The sequence below is a fragment of the Agelaius phoeniceus genome, chromosome 1, assembly GCF_051311805.1.
Source record: "Agelaius phoeniceus isolate bAgePho1 chromosome 1, bAgePho1.hap1, whole genome shotgun sequence".
In the NCBI taxonomy this organism is placed as follows: Eukaryota; Metazoa; Chordata; class Aves; order Passeriformes; family Icteridae; genus Agelaius; species Agelaius phoeniceus.
In genome coordinates, this window is record NC_135265.1 from 127,549,187 (window position 1) to 127,563,552 (window position 14,366).

At 38.2% G+C, this 14,366-nt stretch overlaps 1 protein-coding gene across 6 annotated transcripts in view; it reads right to left on the bottom strand.

The window, feature by feature from the left end:
- LOC143695356 (uncharacterized) overlaps nt 1-14,366 on the bottom strand; it is a 55,327-nt gene that overhangs the window by 37,043 nt on the left and 3,918 nt on the right. Inside the window, exon 2 of one of the 6 annotated variants that reach the window (XR_013184481.1) lies at nt 12,374-12,562. The exons of 4 other annotated variants lie outside the window; for them this stretch is intronic. The gene's annotated coding sequence lies outside the window, so the exon portion shown is untranslated. Of the gene's footprint in view, nt 1-3,224; nt 4,247-12,373; nt 12,563-14,366 lie in introns of those variants that run through there. One more of the 6 variants, XR_013184476.1, reaches the window with a different exon arrangement.

Genomic DNA, 14,366 nt, shown 5'->3' on the forward strand with positions numbered 1-14,366 from the left:
GATGTGCCTTGTCTTTTTAGAGGCTGTATTTTTCCCTGAGGATTTTCAACATTTTAAAGTTCTACTATTTAGATTTTTAATAATTTCAGATAAATTTAGGATGACTGAGACTCAGTACAGAAATCCACAAAACTGACAGGAATTTTCTAAGAGTGCTAGGTTCTTGGATGTTAAATTCCTTTACCTTGTGTGGCTATACATTCATAGAATGGGTGAGGTTGGAAGGGAACCCTGTGGGTCATCTGGTACAACCTCCCAGCTCAAGCAGGGTCATCTAAGAGCACATGGCACAGGATTATGTCCAGACGGTTCTTGAGGGAGACTCCACAATCTCTGTTGGAGAGAGGGCAAATCTCTTTCAGTATGTGGTCACCTGCACAGTAAAGAAGCTCTTCCTCAAGTTCAGGTGGAACTTCCTGTGCATCAGTTTCTGCCCATTGCCTCTCATCCTATTGCTTGGCTCCACTGAGAAGAGCCTGGATCTATCCTTGGACATCCTCCCTGACTTGTAGACATTTATGATGTCCCCTCTCAATCATCTCTTCTCAAGGCTGAACAAGCCCCTGTACTTAAGCCTCTCCTCGTAAGAGCTCCAGATTCTTAATCATCTTTGTAGCCCTCAGCTGGACCAGCTCCAGGACCTCCATGACTCACCTGTAATGAGGAGCCCAGAACTGGACACAATACTCCAGATGCTCAGCTCACTAGGGCTGAGTAGAGGGGTACATTTTCAATTGTAGATACATTAGATAGTATAGTAGAGGAAATGTACTTGAATATCTGAGTATAGGCTTTGACCCCGGAGGTCCTGATTGTCCTCGATGGGCTGCAGCTGTGACCAATGAAGATAACTGGGATAAAAGGGGGTGGGTTAGCCAGTCAGGGAGAGCCTTGAAGGAGCCCTGAACTGAGAGAGAATAACATGCAGAAGAAGGAGTCTGTGCTGTGAAGCTCTGCAGCCATAAGAACATGCTGAGGAGGTATGGACTTTAGAAATCTGATAACAACAGTATGGGACTCCAGAAACAGAACCACAACAATTGGTGATCCCGACATGATAGTTGGTAGAAGATGAGACAGCCAAGAGCTGTGAAAGAACATAGCCTTTGGGTCAAGGAGCTGTGAAAGAGTATGGCCTTTGAGCAAAGAGCTATGTGTGTGGTACATGGCCTTTGAGTCAGGGGGAAATGCATGTATTGTACTTGAAGTATTGTATGTAAAACTTCGTTCTGTAAGTAAAAGAAAAGGGGGAAATGTAGTAGAGGAAGTGTATTGTACTTGAATATCTGTGTATAGGCTTTGCCCCGGGAGGTCCTGGCTGTCCTTGATGGGCTGCAGCTGTGACCAATGAAGATAACTGGGATAAAAGGGGGCAGGGTAGCCAGTCAGGGAGAGCCTTGAAGGAGCCCTGAACTGAGAGAGAATAACATGCAGAAGAAGGAGTCTGTGCTGTGAAGATCTGCAGCCATAAGAACACACTGAGGAGGTATGGACTTTAGAAATCTGCTAACAACAGTATGGGACTCCAGAAATAGAACCACAACAAGATAGCAATTAATAATAAGTGTTTAAGGTTTGTTGCACTTGATTAGCTGCAGCCAAATATTTCTTGAATAGGAAAAGCTGATTTTGTCTTTGTGACTCCGGGTTGAACATCAACAGTCCCTGCTGCCCCTTAACACATGCACATTTTGAAATCATATCTTCAAGTCCTCCCTATCTACTTGTCTTTTTTTCTGTTGGGTTAGAGACTCTTGTATTGCTCTACATTTTGCCACTAGTTACATGCCTGATGATCTGATGTAAGCATAGCTCTACCTGGCTGCCAGGAAATCCTGCTGAAAATCAAGTCTCTCATTCTCTGGCACATGAACAAATAAGTTCAGGGGTTGTCTTCAGTCCCTGGAATTACTGCAGAAGATTTTCCCTTCTGGTATCTATACCCCACTTTTAAACTGATTTGACCTGCAGGTTACAAAGGGATGAACAGGGGTCCCTGTGGCATGACAGCAGAGGCCTTGCTTCTTTAGTGAGCCAGCTTAAAAACTGACTCACAGGTGATCTTAGACATTACCACATATGACATAAAGGCTGATGCATGCAAGAAAAACTGTCCATCTGGGCATTTTCACTAAAGTTTTATCAAATCATGCTCAAGGAGGCAAAAGAAGTAGCTCTAAGTTTTAAAAATCCTATCTTAGTATCTTACTATTTCTACTATTTTAAGTTCTCTAAAGCCAGTGAAGCCCACCTCAAAAGGTTCCAAAATGGGCTCTCAGTTTAAAGCTCCAGCAAGAAATAATTCTCTTTCAAGTCTCTCCTATGCATACCTGGAGGAAAAATGTGATGAATTAAACAAGACACTTATCCCATGTACAACACAACTGAAATTGGAAAACTGGGAATTTCTCCAAAAATATAAAAATGTCCTGAAAACATTCTAAATTTTAGGTAGAAAAATGGAAATTTAAAATACTGTAATTAAGCACACAGCATAATTAAAAACAGCCCTCAAAACAAAGCCCCAAATCCTCTAGAGAAAAACATATATTGAGTGCATGATGACATTCACCAAATGTATTTCTCCAAAATGTGTGACCTGAGAAAAATGTTAGGAAAAAACTGGAGTTTTTACTATTTCACAGCAACTTCAGAGCACACAAACAGCACAGGATCAGTGCCACAGTCTGTATGTTCTTTAGCAATGGCACTGTTAATAGTATCTTCAGAGGAGGTGCAGCATATCAAACTCCATTTCAGTCCCTGAGAAATCTCCCTATAACTTCCAAGAGAGCTGGGCACTGTTTCATATGAATTATATTTCCCTTGCAGACTGATTTGCATTTTATTGCCCAAGTTAAATAATATCAAATCTCCTAAGAGGCACAAAATTTCCTAGAACCTATGTCCTGCCCTGCCTTCGTTCCCCAAAAGCGATCTTGAGTAGAGGCATACAACTGTAATAAACTAGATTTTGGCAAGTTTTGCTCACCAATTAAATCTATTAAAGTTAAACAAGTCTGTTTGATCAGAACTGAAGCTTGGAAACATTGCTGGGAATCTATCTCCTAAAAGGTCTAATACAGAAACACCAACACAGTTTGGTAATAACTGCTAATTTATTGCACATCACAAGTTTTTCTTGGAGGAACACAGAGGACAAAAATTTTCAAGCCAGTTATATTTTTACTCAAATGCCAGCAAGCCTTAGGGATAACCCTTACCTGATGAGCAATACATGATGCAACACATGCACTTCAGCAATGGCCATCCACGTGCAGTGTCTCCCATTCTACCTACTGCTGCATTTGGCATCAGGACAAAACAGGGTTTTGACAAAGGCAGAGGTTCAACAGGAAACCATGGCCTCTCTAGAGTACAGAACAAGCAGCCCCTAGAAGCAAGTGCACAGGCACTGGTCATCCACAGCAGCAAATATATGGTATAGAGCACACCTGCATTCAGCAGATGCAAAACCTCATCCTGTGCATGAACATAAAAACCTTCCAAATCCTTCCACTACTTGTTCTGTTTTGTTCAGGGAGCTCATCCTTCTCTTAGGAGACAAAACATAAACCTAGAGCTCTATTTACATACTATCACAAGGAAGTTTACCCTTAATACCTTAATGCATAAATCCCTCCCACTGTAATTACAAAAAGAAAACAGTGAGCATCATTTGCTCTCCTATGTAACTACACATGCATAAGGCATATTCTCCTACATGAGGACTGCTAGGACAATTACACTTTACTGAAAGCATATGCTCTTGCTTTTAGATGGAGATGTGCTCATATCATTTGAAGGGTAAGGTAAAAAAAATATTATTACTGTAGTTGTGCTGTGATTCCTGACCAAATTTGCTTAAACTGTGACACATCACTGACAAGATATCCCTCTACTCCTCTAGGGATATATATTCAGTATCTTGGGAGCACACTGCCATAAGCAATGGTTCTTTTCAATATCCATATACAAGAATATATCCCACAGTTTTCACTATCTGGATTTGTTCCCAAAATAATTTCAAGAAATTTCTAGGCCATTCTATATAAGTAAGCTTTTCTAAAATATTCTTTGGGAATAAACTCTAGAAGAAGATGCATCACAAACACTGGAACCCAGCAGGAAATAGATTATTAGCAAAGTCAGCATTTGCACACTTGCTCTTCCTTAGGACTTTATATTTAAAACTGATGATTTGTTGGTAAAAAAATAACATCATCCATTTTGGTCTTCTGAGCAGTTTCTTAGTTGTATCTGTGGTATTCAACTATGTCTGTCCAACACCTTCATTCTTACCTTCATGATGTTTCCAGAGTTTGTGCTACTGATACAATGCTCTGCCTTATTTGATTATATAAAGAATGAAATTTCACATCACCTTCCTGTCCATGTGAGAACACTACAATGATTCTTGAATAAAAATGTGCCACATCCTTTTTTTCTGGAAAAAGAAACTGCCCTCAGAGATTCAGTGGGTGGGCTATTGGAGAAAATTAAGTGCCAAAACAGAGAAGTCAGTGATGTATCAAAAGACTTATTAATTCCAGTTCCCTTGGGAACTGTACCATGTTTTGCTTGACATTAAAAAAGATTGATAGGTGTGAATTATTCTCTACTGGAGGTGAATACCAAAGCATATTAAAAAGCAGTACCATTTCGTTTGGATTTCCCATGTCCTGCCCACTGAATCATGTTTTCTTCCATTTCACATATAACATTTATCAAAACTTTTCAACACTGAAAAAAAACAATGAAAAATATTAACAGGAAACTGGAACAGCCAATATTTGGAGAATAGATCCTTCATTCTTAAATATTTCTAAAAGACTGTGACAAGAAGTGATTTTTAGAAGTATTTCCTACATTAAAATAGAATATATATTTACTTTATTTGACTTAAACTTACTCTATAACTACAGTAAATCCATAATAACATCTGATGTAACTATGGATCAAAATTTACATGGAAATATTTGCTTGAACATAATTGCACTTGCAAGCATTCTCTCCTACTAATAGTCAAACTTCAATCTCAATCTATCCTGACACAAACCACTGATGTACAGCTAAACAACTTGGCAGGCAGGAAAAGCAATATTTCAGCAATTCTTCAAGTTATTGTTGTCTCAGCACAAAAAAGCCCATACTTACTTAATGAAAAATATTACCAATCTCTAGGGTGTATAAAACAAATTGGTTTTAATGCAGCAGTTTTGGCTCATATTAAAAGCATGTGGAGATTAATTTCTTTCTTTTTGAAGGTAAAATGAGTTAACTCTGCCAACATTTACAGAAAAAGTTCTAATGTTCTTAAGCACTTCATAAAAACCCCCAGGCCACAGAGTTCTCTTTTGGTGACAACGTAGGTATCATGTGAAACACTAAACACCTAATAATTAAAATTTACAAACTAGATTCTTTTTTGCAAACTTTAAGGTATAAGCAACAAATTTAATTTGTACATTCAGTCTAAATAAGTCCTTTTCATAAATAGACACTATTTTTAGGATACAATTATCCAGTTTGATCTGATATTAGAAGCAAAGTGTCAATAAATACATGCATTTTTGTACTGTTTTGTAAATGAATATTGAATAGAATACTGCCACCTTTTGGCTATGATCTGGCCTTAAAAATGCAACTTCTTTGTAAAATTTCTAAAAACATTAGATACATAATGATTGATTGTTCTGATGAAATCAGTCTGTCAATAGGCAAATGTTATGCTTATCATTAACATATTGTTGATGTAAGAATAAAACTTTTCATACTAAACTGCATAGTGTTATCCTATTATTTCAGGATAATGAGCAAGTACTTTCACAAGGGCTTTTGTCTTCAGCAGAAAAGATGCATCCATATCTCGACAGCAAGCTAATGGAATTACTACTTTACAATCACAGCAATTCTTCTACTGCTTAGAGTTAAATAATACTTCAGTGCAATTCATGCACTCAGCTTCATAAATACTGAATCACAGACTGATTCTCTGAAAATTCTTGCTGATGAAGTTAATCATAAGCATTTAAAAATGTGAAAGGTTAAAGGCATGTAAGTATTTCAGTAACCTCTGAAAGAAGGACTCTAAAGTCACGAACAAATGATGCTACTAGAACAGGCAGTGAAGAAGAATTGGGATTTGGGGTTAATCCCTAGCAAGTGTTCCAAGTCATTGCAGAGAGATTCTCCCAACTGCAGGCTAATCAGGTCTCAATTTAATTCATTTATGCTGAATAAATTAAATAAGAGGATTTGATCCATCTTTAGGGAAGAGTTTGCTGATTAAAAAATCAGGAAAAATAAGTACTCCCTTTTTTGTTTTGCTATTTGTGTTATCTGTTGGGGTGTCTGATGATCAAGGTACACAGAAGGACTATCACTTCTCTATGGGCTACTTTAAATCAGATCCTATAAGCCTACAACAAGTTTACTATAAAGTCATCTATCTCAACTCTCCAGTTTTGCACTGTCAGACAAAATAACTAGTAACTTGATGAAAAATACAAAATCCCCACTAGACTTCTTTAATTAAAAGGAGAAAGGTACTTACCCAACTCCCTGTAAAATGCCAATGCCATAGTTAAGTGGAATACAATTTTCATTTGTAAGCATTTTCATACCACTATGCTTTAAAGAACATGCTAAAAAGCAATGACCATGAATCATTTTGCCACTTTAAAGGCAGCGTTCTTGTATCCTTTTTCCTACTATTGTAAATACTTTGTATGTCAAAATTTTGTTAAATTCTATCAGAGTTAAGTAGAAGGATTTCACTAGACTGGAAGCTTGATTTCCATCAACAAGTATAAACACTTGAAACTATCCTGACAACATTTTGGAATTTCAAGATAGCATTCCCATCTAGAGAAGAACAAACAGCAAGATTCCTATACTTTTAGCCACTATTGAAGTAGTTTCTCCTTTTAAACTAATCCTATTAAAAAATACCTGCATTTTTCCACTTATTGGCTATTGGCACAGACCAAAACTGTGCAGGCTCAGTTGAAACTTTTTATACAACAAATTTGTTCTTCAGAATTAAGTGTATAAGCAATTCGCTTCAGACGCTTTGTTCCCCATCCATCCTATTCCAACCTTTTTTTTTTACCAAGATAATCTGAAGAGGACAACGAGGAATATTCACAAAACGCCTGGTTTTTGAGAACAAAATTTAAAGCAGCATTTAACTTTGACAAATAGCCCTCACTAACCTTTAAAAATTTGCCTGTAGGGATAAAATGACAAATGACTCTCACAATGGGACTTATTAGACTTTTAGACTATTGCTCTAACGGGGCCCTTCAGGAAATATGTTTCAGATTATATCAGCACTTCCATTTTTCAGGGCCTAATAACTCAGTTTGAAAAAAATAACCAACCAAAAGAAGCAAAACAAAAACCACACACGCACCTTCCCTGGGGGATGAAACTTGACACATGATGTCATGAATGAACCTTGCTTCAAAATTTAAAACACGTAAGTTTCACAACATTCTGTGCTCATCATGCAGCTCATGATGCTCATGATATTCAAATAAGAGTATTGCAAAAGATTAGCATAGGTTACTAAAATGTTTTCAGTATTTTGAGAGGGGAAGAAAAATTTGACCTCTTTAAAGGTCTTAAAGGTGATTTAACATAGTGAGGAAAATGCTGCGCTGCTGCAGGCAGTATTAGCTGTTAAACTTATGCTCTAGTCCAAATCCTCTATCTGTTTCACACCCCTTAAAAACCACTGAAGTCAACAGACACATCCCACTGCCTTCAACAAGTTTGGATCAAAGTCCTTAAGATTATATTATGCCACAGACAACCCATCTATGGAATATACCAGACATTTAGAAATACCGGTCATGTTAGGCAAGGGGGGTGTAATTATTGAGACCTAAGGCATCATAGTCTGTTGACTGAAAGCAGTAATACATATTGTAGAGATCAACATTTGTATTAGAAGTTCAACAGTGAGAAAGGAAAGTCAGCTTCCCCTTCACCTTCTTCTGCATTCAGAGCGAGGATTCTGAGCAAGCTCACCGAGGAGGCAGTCACAGCATTATGGAGTAGCTATTGTTCTCAGATGGACGAGAAGCCCATAGCCACAGGGTGATCAGTTGGCAGAAGTGCCTAAACCATTTCTCCTTCCACTGAATTTTCCTGAAGCAACCATGTTTATTACATATCTACTAAAAAACTTAAGTGGTGGACTCAGTAGAGGAATGTTAGTAATAAGTGAGTATATTTATTTCAGATACTCCTTTAGTAGTAAAAATTGCATCTTCCCTTTTTAATCTACTCTTTCATTATAAAAAATTTCAAGGTGTTCTTAAAACTATATTCACTGAGAGTTCAAACTGTCAAGGCCATACAGTATGATTGAAAAATGGTGAGAATTTAGAAGAGCCGGAAAATGTAAGAAAGCCTGTCTCTCAGACATCTTAACATGGAACTGGCAATAAATTTACAAAGGGTGCCTCAAAAAAGAATTTAAAAATAAAATAAAATCCAAACCAAACTTTGTCTGCTCTTTGCTTTCTACATCTTACACCCGTCAGATAGGAACACCGATATGTGTTCTGCTTCGAAAGCATTGAGCTCACCTCACATTTTGTAAGGCAACAATCTCTTTACTATGGCACCTTACTGACTCTTTGAATATGTCCAGACTGTTCTGCAAGCTTTGTGGTAACTCTCAGACTCAACCTACTAAAAATCCAGACCCCGTAAATAAACCTGGATTTCCTACCAAAACAAAGAAGTGCACTTCCAGCTCCTTCTTATATGGAAAAAAAGATGACAGGGTGCATAGGCAGTACAGAGATCTTCATGAGCACAGAGAATTTGTTTCCTTTTCTGCCCATGAGCTACTCACCTATCTTTAGTACTTTAACTCATGTCCTGTTATATGACTTGTCCAGCAAATGTTTTAGTTGCTGTTTCTCTTACTCATTTTTATCCCTATTTGGATCTGCTGTGCCATCTCCCACATTGTACCCCACTAAAATTGTCCTTAGCTTATTTCTTTGAGCTGTCTTTGTGTAATTTATTATCTCCATATGATCGTCTAGTAATATTCTTACACAACTTTATCTCATGTATCAATCATCCATTCTATGTATTGTCCCACAATTATCACAATGAATGTAGGCTACTGCAGCTGTGGAAGAACAATGCCTTCAAAGACAGCTCTCAAACAAAAGGAGAGAAATGAACATCTTCACCACAACCCCCGCCCCCGTGAGAAATTGTGCTTTCCACTGTCTTAGACTCATTACCGACTGGAGGCCCCTACAACAATTAAGTACTCCAAGAGACCAGAGTGAGGTCAGATCTCTTCCTCTTTTCCTGGTCCTGCCACCAAGCTATTGTGCTAGCTCTCAGTAAGTCTTTATCATCTCCCTGCTTCAATTTTCCTCCTCAACAAATGCGCCTAAAATGTTATCCCTCCTGGAGAAGTTAATTTGAGATGAGTACAGGGAACACTGTAAGATTGGAATGTTTTTCTTGTGGTTAGCATGGTGACGCAGTCCACTTCCCATGGACAAAGCCCGAGAACAGGCAGGGTTTCTTTTTGTATTTTCAGGCATCTTTGGTGCATTGCTGTTGCAGGAAAAAAAATTAAGCAATAGCAAGGTAATGAAAGTGTCTATACCAGTGTGAATATCTGAAACTGAACTTTATATCCTCAGGAAGACTGCTAGTTTCCACTGACAACCTGTACAGTCTGGATATAAATTTTGATAACGTTGTGACTGAACAGCAGCACATCCCAACTCCTCCAATTAATACAGAGACAGAACCCCCAATTAGGAGGCTGATCATGCATTGTGTTTCTACATAGACTACTTGAGAAAATGAGAGACTAGGGGCCTCAAAGAAGGTTTTCCCAAAAAAAAAAAAAAAAGACATGGCTTTGGAGGAAAAAAAAAAAAGGCCTGGAAAGAAGGCAGTGAAAATCTCAGCTGGAGTAAAGATCTCAGGGGTCAGGGGGTATGTGTGGAAACAACTGCCAGGGGGTGCTCAGGGACCTTGGTCTGTAATGACTGAGGCCAGTAGCCACAAGCAGTGGCACAGAAGAGATCCAACATGGCTTTGGTTCCAGCATTCCTGGACCAACCATGACCTCCCTGCTGGGAAGGGAAGCCAAGACCTAAATATAATGCTGGGGGTGAGCAAGTCCATGTGAGATAATCTAATAGAGTGAAAAAACTGATCTTGTTGGTTCTTGAACGAACCCAAGTAACCAGATCCACTATGGGTGCTGGTTCCTGCCCTGCCCATGAACATTACAGGGTAGTATTCTGTAATGTATCCTGCAGCAGAGTCCCATTCTTTCTGAAGAAATGCTGTCTGACACTGATGCACAAAGCTGTAGATGTATTAGACCATTGTGAATACAGCTTTTTTGTAGGATTTGCCATGGTGACTGTGACCATTCTCATGATCTCATGAAGACAGGTATGGTAAGGTACAACCCTCACCCACGTATGAAATATACTGCCTGTATTTATACAGCCTGCTCAGCTGACATCTCCAGACTGCCCTGTAATCCATTTAATATAGTCCAGAGATTCCCACAGCAAGGCACTTAGCACTACCTGCAAATATTCACCACCACAACTTTCCAATCTACTCGCTTCTGTCAAACTACTACAGACAGGCAGGATTTGGCCTGGCAGCCCCCATCCTGCCCTACAGCAGAACTGGAGAATGGACACGGGGCTGTGATCTCTGATGCCATGCTACCAGGGCCAGCACAGACTCCAATAAATTGAGAAGGCTGACAACAGACAACAATCCTACAATCCTGAAATGACAAATTATTCTTTCAGTAAATGCAGGTAAATATGCAGCTGCCAGGAAACATAAAGACTGTCTCTGGTTTTAATTGTTAGCTCTTCCTAAGCTACCTGAAATGAATGTCCAGTCCATATGCTCACAGTACCTCACGGGCCCTGTCCACTTTCCTGAACAACAACCCTAAGTCTCTCTTCTCTTAAAAGTCAGCCCTGCTGCATGAGAATGCTACCCCACGCAGACAAAATTACATATTTGGCAACCTAAGCCAGGGTTTAGGGTGGGCTGGTTTTTAAATTGAATTGTACATAGAAAAATAACAATTAGAAGAAATACAGCTCCCTTCCACCTTTTTCTGACTCTGAACTGTTTTCTGATGTGAAGTTTCTGGCCAGGTCCACCACCTGATTACAGAGCCATTGATTTTGAACCTAAAAAAGACAGAATATGTATGAAGCATTATAAATCTCTCTTTCCCTGTTCTGCCCTGTTTCTCCCCCTAAGCTCTTTAGACAGCTTACTTGAGCATTAATTTACTGTGGGAATGATCTATTTGTGTTCCAGTTAGCAGGCCTTCTAAGAAGGTTGTGTCATGCTTATGTTAAGAGCTGTGGACTTCTGGGTCAGAGCTGACCAGATCCTAATGAACCTAGTGGGCAAGCAAGGCATACAGTGGTTAAATTTGGGTATTACTTTTGCTTAGGTACCTCAGAATCCTGTACTTAGGAGTCAAATTTAGGGTTGTGAATGTTACACATTTTCAGCCCTTAATTAGAGTAATCTAGTATCCATAAAGTGTCATAATTACTGAAAGGAAGGTGACCAATAACACAGTAATAAAATAAAAACAAATGCAAAGCAGTGATAAAAAGTGTACAATATAATAAAAGATGAAAACATAATGAAAATTAATTCCACAGAATCTGGTAAACTTCTGCAGGTCCTACCTCACATACATGAATATGACAAAAAATTATTTTACCCTCCCTTACTCAGAAAAAGCTCAGTATCTTACATTTCAAGAAATATACCCACTTCCTACGTAAAGCTTAAAGTTTACAATCCTTTTACCAAAGTCCTCATGAAAAAAAATCCTCTAAATTTTCTATGAATTAAAAAGGTTTTTCAAAGATTTTAAAATATTGAAACTTGGAGGTAAATGTCTTAAGCTAAGATAGTTTCAAGCTTCATTTCCTGAACAATGAAAAGGGAAGCAAATATTTAAATCCAAAGGCAGAAACTGTATCTGAAACAGAGGTCACAAAACTCATGCCTATAACCAGATTTATATCAACTTCAGATGGTTTTCAAATTATAGTATAAAAAGTCTAGTGATATATGTATCACCTTCAACTCAGATGTTCATGTACAATCATTCTATAACCTCTTAATATTTCATAATTGAACCTAAACTGATCCAACAGTCAAGGATAGAAAAAGAATATACAGTAAGCCCTGCTTACTCTTCATTGGCATGTAGAGTCCTTTTCAGATGTGAAGTGACCAGGATCCAAGGGAATGGCCTGAAGTTGTGTCAAGAGAGGTTTAGCCTGGATATTAGAGAAAGGTTCTTCACCTGGAGTGTGGCTGGGCACTGGAACAGGCTCCCCAGGGAAGTGGTCACAGCACCAGCCTGACAGAGCTCCAGCAGCATTTGGACAATACTCTTGGACACCTGGTGTGACTCTTGGGTATGGTCCTGTGCAGGGCCAGGAGTTGGACTTCATCCTTGAGGGTCCCCTCCAACTCAGCTTTTTCTGGGATTCTGTGAAAATAATATTCACTTCCAGTTGTTGCACATTCATTATATTGAGGCTTTTCCATAATAGCCTATTATTTTTCCCAAATATCCTGGGGATACAACATTTAAAGATATTTCCCACTGGGAAATTTCACTTTTCCCCCTCCTTTTTATTTCCTTTTTCTTCTTTTTTTTTTTTAATAAATCAAAGGAGGGAACAATTTCCAGTTACTTAATGCATGACTTATTGTACCTCTTAATGTATAAAGCTGTTTTGAAAAATAACTGTAGAGCACACTTATTTTGAAAAGCCTCATTTTTTTCTCTGATCTCTGGCTCAAGTATACTTGAACTGCAATGGTTTTTCTTCAAATCTCTCTCCTCTGGACAACTTGGGACTGGAAAGCAAAACTGGTTTATTTCATGCTCTTCCATCATCACCAATAATAAAGATCTGAGATTAAATTATGCCCTTGCTCATTGATTCCAATACTCTGGGATAAAAAGCTTTACTTACAATTTCCTTTGCCTTGTTTTGTATATTTAAAGTACACTATGTCATACTTACAGAGCCAAATTCATTTATTCCTTAGCAATCCAGCAAAGCTCGCTGAAGTATTCTGTAATTCCCAGGCAAGGGCAGTTTTGCCTTACAGCAAGCATTTAAAGTCTCTCTTGAAAGCACAGAATTAGACAAGCTGGTAACACTTGAGATGCATGTGTTATTTTCAAATAAAATTATACTTCCTTCTATCTTCTCTTGTTACCATGCATAATGAAAATTGTAGCATAGGGTGGAAAGGAAGGGACTATTCCTGTGTAAAAGGTTCCCCTCTCCATTCCTTTCATATTACTATATTCTCTAAAAAAAATCAAGGTAATAGACCAAGAGCAAGCCCATATTATATGGTTTTTTAACAATTATCATTTTAACCCTATCATGTGTCAGTATATTATACCTCATGTAACCCTTAAGAGGATATTAATCAGCAAAGACATCTGCATTTGTAGGAGATTCACCTCTTAAAACTTTTATTCCAACAGGCATCTTGGAAGTATAAGCCATGAGAAAGAGAATATTTTTCCTTACAAGTGGAGTGTAAACATAAACCCCCTTTCCCTATGAAATAAATATCTTTTCACTTTGTCCTGTTCTTCCCAATCCCCTTTGTGGAGGGAAAGGGAAAGTATTTTATTTACCTGTTTTACAGAAACCTAAGTTTGGTTGGAATCTTGCAGAAAATATATTAGAACTGATTGACTGACTTCACTGGATTCAAATTGTCAGTGAACCTTGCAACACAATAGCTTCATAAATTGTTTGGGGTGTTATATAAGAGAAATAGTTCAAAAAAGACAGAAAATATCACACTGAAAGTTGAGGATAGAGCCACAGCCTAGAGCCCACTGGTAAAGTACCATCAGGTAAGCATTTCTGCCCTTGGCTTTTTAATATATTCACAGTTTCAGGTGAGGAAAACCTGCTTATCCTAGTTCCACAAGAAAAATGCAGAGTAACTCCACTAAGTTAATTATAATTACATTAGACAAGTTCTTCAATATTCTTAAACCAGAAAATAATGTATCAAATAATTATAAAGTTATAACGTGGTACAGAATCACAGAATGAATCAGCTTAGAAAAGACCTCCAAGATCACTGAGTCGAACCTATGACTGAACACCACCATGTTAACTAGGCCATGACACTGAGTCTGTCCTTAAACACCTCCAGGGACAGTGATCACCCCTTCTGTGAAGAAATTCTTCAGATATCATAATTCAATTCTTCAGATATTATAACATTCACCTAAACCTCCCCAGGCACAA